The following is a 5965-nucleotide window of genomic DNA, read 5'->3' as shown; positions in this document are numbered from 1 at the left end:
GCTCGAAGCATTAAGTGGAGGATTCCAAAAACACTTTTAAATGTGAAGGTGATACTTCTTCCGGGAAACGTAACAGTCAAAATTTAGCCCCTTGCCCAGATACAAATGGGCACTGTGAAAATATATAAGTGGGGGTTATAATGTTTTTTATAGTTTTAAATAAAAGTGTTCTCAAAATACTTCGAGGAAGCAATCTCTGACTATACCCTTTTTCAAAAAATAATGTAGGGAAAATGTACCAAAACAAAGATTTCGCAATTGAAGCTGTAAATTACGAACATTTTAAAAATGCTCGTATAGGTTTATAATATCAAATATTTAATTACTGTATTGTTGTTTATTGCGATTATTACAAAATCTTTGTGGCGCACTCTCAGAGAACACATAATCGAGTTTTGCCCATTATGCTTGAGGCATAAATCCACATCCTAGAGCTTTCGCGAAGGGCTTTTCCCTGATTGGCTACCATGCTGGCGTGACGTCTACCGTTTAACCGGAAATGAAGTGTATGCGTGTGACGTCACTCCCTTACATGCCAGCTCTACTTTACCATGTTAATCCTACGAGAATGCTGAGTGAGGTATAATATTTGGGAAATTAGGAAAGGTTTTATATACTTCTTCGGTTTCAAAAGCACTTATTTCAATACCAGGTAAGTCGAAGCATCAAATGCAATCAGTCTTATGTTCATTTTAAATACAGATTTTATTTGAGAGATAGATAAAGTTTTGTTTACGTTCGCGTAGTGAACCATTGAGCCACCATTCTGCAAGTGGTGTTATTATATAGTCGTACATTTTCCTTCCATCGAAAACTACTTGAATTGATGAAACTATTTTCATATTAGATGAGTAAAAGTCGGAACTACTTTGATATACCCCCCAAATCGGAAATTTGGCGACTTTTTTTCTCGCCAAGCAAAATACCTGTTTTTGGCGCCTGCAACCTTCAACAATCCAACCTCCATCAAAAAATCAACCAACATCTGCATATCCTGAGCCAAATGATGCACAAATAAACAATTAACAATACCTGGGATTCCAACTGTTGGCCTACCCGACGAAAATGAAGAACAACTATCAATTTTCCGACTCAAAATTCCCTGAAACTTTTCAACAACACTATATACAGTAAGCATATTGAAAGCTAAAAGATAAAAATAATTAATAGAAAAAAATATAATTGGAAAATACAACCAGATTTGCAGCAAAATAAGCAAGTCAGAAATATGCTTAATCACTTCACAAAGAAATGGCGAATTAATGAAATAGCTCTAAAACATGTATGAAATCCAAAAATTGTTGCCACAAAACTTCAAAAAAAAAAAAAAAAAAACCTCAAAAATTAGTACAAAATACAAGGAAGTACTAAATTTGGCAACAGCAATAACCTAAAAGCTGGAAAAACCTAAACTTGCAACATCAAAATAAGAAACAGCAACCCTAAAAAGTCTGTAGGGAGTGCCAGATTTGGCGCTTAATTTTGGGGGGGGGGGGGGGGGGGGTAATATCAAAGTTATACCGAAAAGTCACCAAAAAATCCGTATTTCATGAAATTTATTGGTTTTTTCTTCGATTTTTCAGAATAACATAAATGTTTGTTTATATTCGTTGAGGTGAAGTGTTGTTAATTTTGCCTCTTGTTAAAAAAAATCTGCTTATTTCAACTCAGTTATGAAGCTTTTTATGACATTTTATAGTCTGTTAAAGCATTATATGCAAGGCGTATATCATAAAATTTTGTTTATAATCACTGAATGAACCACCCTTTTCTACGTTGTGTTGCTACTATTTTAAACTCTAAACAAATGCGTTACACATTTTTCTCTCATTAAAAACAACTTACATTGAGATTAAATGAGTTAAAGTCACCAAATAAGCGGCATTTCTTTAATTTTATGTGTTTTTTTCCTTTTTTTGAAAATAAAATGAATGCTTGTTTACAATTCGTCGCACCGATAGCATACGTTATATCGTTTGACGATTCTGTTTATTCTGCAGATATTAATTTCTTCCTAGAACTTATTAGCCTTAATTTTCTGCAGGTTTTTCTTGGATTACAAACCATTTGCATAGGTAAAAGATTTAGACTAAAGTTACAAAATACATATATGTATTTCATACATTTCATATACCGTTTTTTGTTCTTCAGATTTAGACGTTTGTCCACATTTGTTGAACCTATATCCACCTATAATGTCATTTGCTATGTAGTGTTGGTGTTATTTTCTGCTTTTATTAATTTTTTCTTAAAATTTTATTCATAGCTTTACATTTAAAAAAAATTTGTCTAAATGTCTAAAGCATTTCAAACAGAACATTTTGAGCTGTGATGCAAAGATTTTCTAGACATAGTTTAAACTTTAAAACTATGTTTTCAAAAGCAACAAATTTTTGTAAAAAATATTTTTCTTCAAGAAAGTTATATGATCGTGACAATACCCAAAGGAGGCAAGGTAAGAGAAAGGGCAAATCTGCATCTTGCATCAGAAAACAATGGAATTCCGGGGTAGTCTAGGAAAAGTTTTGGTCTTTAAGCTGTTCTACACTGTAACTTTTACTATCAAAATTCCAAGTATTTTGTTTAGGTGTGTAATACCTTCAGTGCTTGCTTTTAGCCGACACTCATTTTTCAATATCATTCAAACATGATTTCTAAGAATATATGCTGAAAATTGCTTAATTGAAATGTGTTATTTACTTATAAATCTGATGATTTTTGAATATTTTGATGAGAACATTTTATCTGCTTAGTTGTGTTTATGTATATTTATATATACATATATTATATATACATGTATGTTATGTGTTTATCTTTTGATATATTCCTTTTTTCTTTTAGAACCCTGAATTTTTTTGTTCACGTTTTGCAATCACTTCAGTGGGCGTGATGGCTCAGATTCTCAAAAGATGAGAAGCAGGAGAAAATTGGACCAGAAATATAAGGTATAATTCAGTTTTGTTATGTTAATATCTATGCATAATCATTTAAATAATTTTAGACAGTAAGAATTAAAAATATATTTAGTTAGTCTGTTGGATCATTCAAGAACCTGACATATTTATTACCTTTTACATACATTACTACTAAGTAATCATAAATATGTATCCTGCACGAGAACTATCACGTGAGGAAACCGAAAAAATAACTTCATTCAAAAAATTGAAATACTGTCAGCCACGTTTAATGGGATAACAAATAAAAACCTCCCAGAACAAAAATATTTCCCCATTAACACAATGTTAACCATCCCCACTTAATCAAATAATTTCCCGGGACAATCAAATAATATTCATCGGTTTTCGCAAAGATTCTTGCTGAGAAAATTTTTGAATAAATTAGAAATGAATAAGTAAGAATTGTTGATACAAAAAAAAATTATATATATATATTTCGCCATCAACGGGTGAGAAAAAACTTTTTTCCCCATCCAAAAACATTCTCTGTTCTATCTAATTTCTTTTGTTGACCACACAATAAATAGCGCATTCAGTAATTAAATTAAATAATACTAAGAAATATACACATTTCAGACGAAAGTAAAAAGTGATGAATATCAAATGTAAAACATGGCAGACGAGGAGAGAAGAAAAGATGTTAGGAAAGTTTCATGTATTAAATGGAATGCAGACTATTAACACATTAAATTTTGTCCTAATGATTACAGAGCTACATTTGTTCTTTAAAAATTACACCCTGTCCTAGGTACGCTTGCCATGCCACAGCTTCATTCCTTTTTTAATGAAAGAATTAATTTAAATGACTTAACGAATATCTATCATAAAGACACAAATTATTTCATGTTAAACTGTCATTCATATTTTATGTAAATTTTATTTAGAAAACATCAGATTAGTCATAACTATTGTTCTGCTAAACTTTTGCATATTTTATGTTAAAGATAATTTTTTTTTAAATATAAATGTTTTGTCACCACATTATTACTTCAGCTTTAATTATTTCTTTTTTACTTCACCTTTTTTTATTTATTTTTCTGTGATGGGATTATTAATGTTCTATACTACAATCTGCCTACTTATTGTTTAATGCAGTAGAGAAAACAGTTTTTCTCACAGAATGGAGTGGCAAACCTCTGTTTTAAACCTTTCATACTCAAAAAGGATTTGTGTGCAGCATTTTTTCCTAAGTCATCCAGTGTTCATACTCTATTTAGATGAAAAAATTACATGACTTGTTCATGACTTCAATGAAAATTTTCATGACCTTGTTATATGAAGAGAATAGCACTATTTAATCTCAAATTTGTTAATTTTTGGAAATGAGCATTAGCAAAACGTCTACATGAATGCCACAGCCTCATAGAAGCACTTACTCATAATGGAAAAATTATAATTGTACACTTAAAAAACCAGACTATTCTTATTTGTCTTCATCATATAAATTTAAGTGAAGTACAAATGCAGTGAAACGAGTATGATGCTTAAATGTCTGATGTTTTTTTGTAAACTGGCAGAATGATAATGAATGAGACAAAGATTGAATGAGTCATCACTAAGTTTCAATAAATTTGCCTCAAAAGTTGCCTTAGTGTCAACAGTGCATTTAATCATCCACATGACTTGATAGTATTTTGGTTCTTTAAAGTAAAGCCACATAGCTTAGTTTTTTATGTTTCTAAACCAAATCTTTTTTTGAAAAAAAATTCAGTAATGAATCAATCTTCTGATTCAAAAGTATACTTGTTTTGTTTACTTATTTGAACATTTTCAAATGCATATTGATTAATAAGTTCAGAAATTTCAAAACATGTTTGATTCCTGACATTGAACGTAGCAGTGGGTAGCATGGATTAATTTTGAGGGCCATATGTTGGGCACTACTGTTTTAGAGTATAAGAATTCCTCTTTTACTGTATTCTATTGCCTGACTAAAGATCTTGATTTTCTAAAACCTTCAACAAATTAAGATAAACTCTGATAAATTTAATAATAAAGTTCTTACGAGTGATGGAATCGAACTCGGATGCAATTAAATCACTTTTTTTGAGTGGGCGTGGCAAAACTAAGAACGAGAAATTTCGCTACTACGGAATATGAATCATAAGAGGTGTTGAAAATGACAGTGAATTCAAAATAAGTGATGCCCAAGCAGTAAAATCACATCGCAAAAAAAAAGGCAAGCGGCTGCGACATAAGTGAATGCAATGAGATTTCAAAGTTCAGATTTGATTTAGGGATCATTGAATTTTCCACTTTTAATAGCTTTTGTGTGCTATTCTGTTAAATCACTTAAGATTTCTAATGCTGCTTTAGTTAATATTACATTCTCTTTGTCTAGGACATTTTTCCATGACTTTTCCAGGTCTGAAAAAAATTCGTTAATTCTTTTTCAGTGAATTTCCAGGGTTTCCAAGACTCGAACTATGGTCATCAAAACTGGAGTGTCTGGAGTCATTAGCCTAGCAATACGTTTTTCATATGAACTGATATTTGCTTACAGCTTAAGGTGTTTGTATTGATTGTTGGATTGGTACATATTATGAATGTATGTAAAAAAAAAATTAAAAGTTTTTATGCAAAAAAAATATCTAACATTCAAAAGAATAAATCTTTTTAAAAGTATATATTTGTCTTGCTTTTCTTTTTAATGGGTATTTAATTCAAGAAATGTCAGAGAAATAACAAATAGTATTTATTTCCTGGAAATGTAGTTATTCTTAAAGTGGATTTTTTAAGCATAAGTTTTTCGGCAGAAACTTTTAAAAAACAAAACTAAATGGGATGGACTTAATTAAACAGTACTGAAGAAATTTTTTTTTAATTTTTAAATGTGTTGATTTAATATATTTTTATTATGAATATTTACACAATTTGAGTAATTTAATGCAATGCAGCAGATGGAAATACAGTGAAACCTGTGTAAGTTGACCACTCGCGGTGCAGTACTTTGGCGGTCAACTTAGACGTTTTACTGTACATTGTTAATGTAGGAAGAATAAAGGGAA

The 5965-nt window shown here is 30.5% G+C and overlaps 1 long non-coding RNA gene across 1 annotated transcript; it reads left to right on the top strand.

The window, feature by feature from the left end:
* Positions 1–570: 570 nt before the first annotated feature.
* Positions 571–5477, top strand: LOC129226316 (uncharacterized). Its single transcript, XR_008580779.1, has 3 exons — positions 571–652; positions 2842–2945; positions 5354–5477. It is a non-coding gene; the product is annotated as an uncharacterized LOC129226316 (long non-coding RNA).
* The last annotated feature ends 488 nt before the right edge of the window (positions 5478–5965 follow it).

The sequence above is a fragment of the Uloborus diversus genome, chromosome 7 (assembly GCF_026930045.1).
Source record: "Uloborus diversus isolate 005 chromosome 7, Udiv.v.3.1, whole genome shotgun sequence".
NCBI lineage: Eukaryota > Metazoa > Arthropoda > Arachnida > Araneae > Uloboridae > Uloborus > Uloborus diversus.
This window is presented reverse-complemented; position numbering and strand designations above follow the sequence as displayed.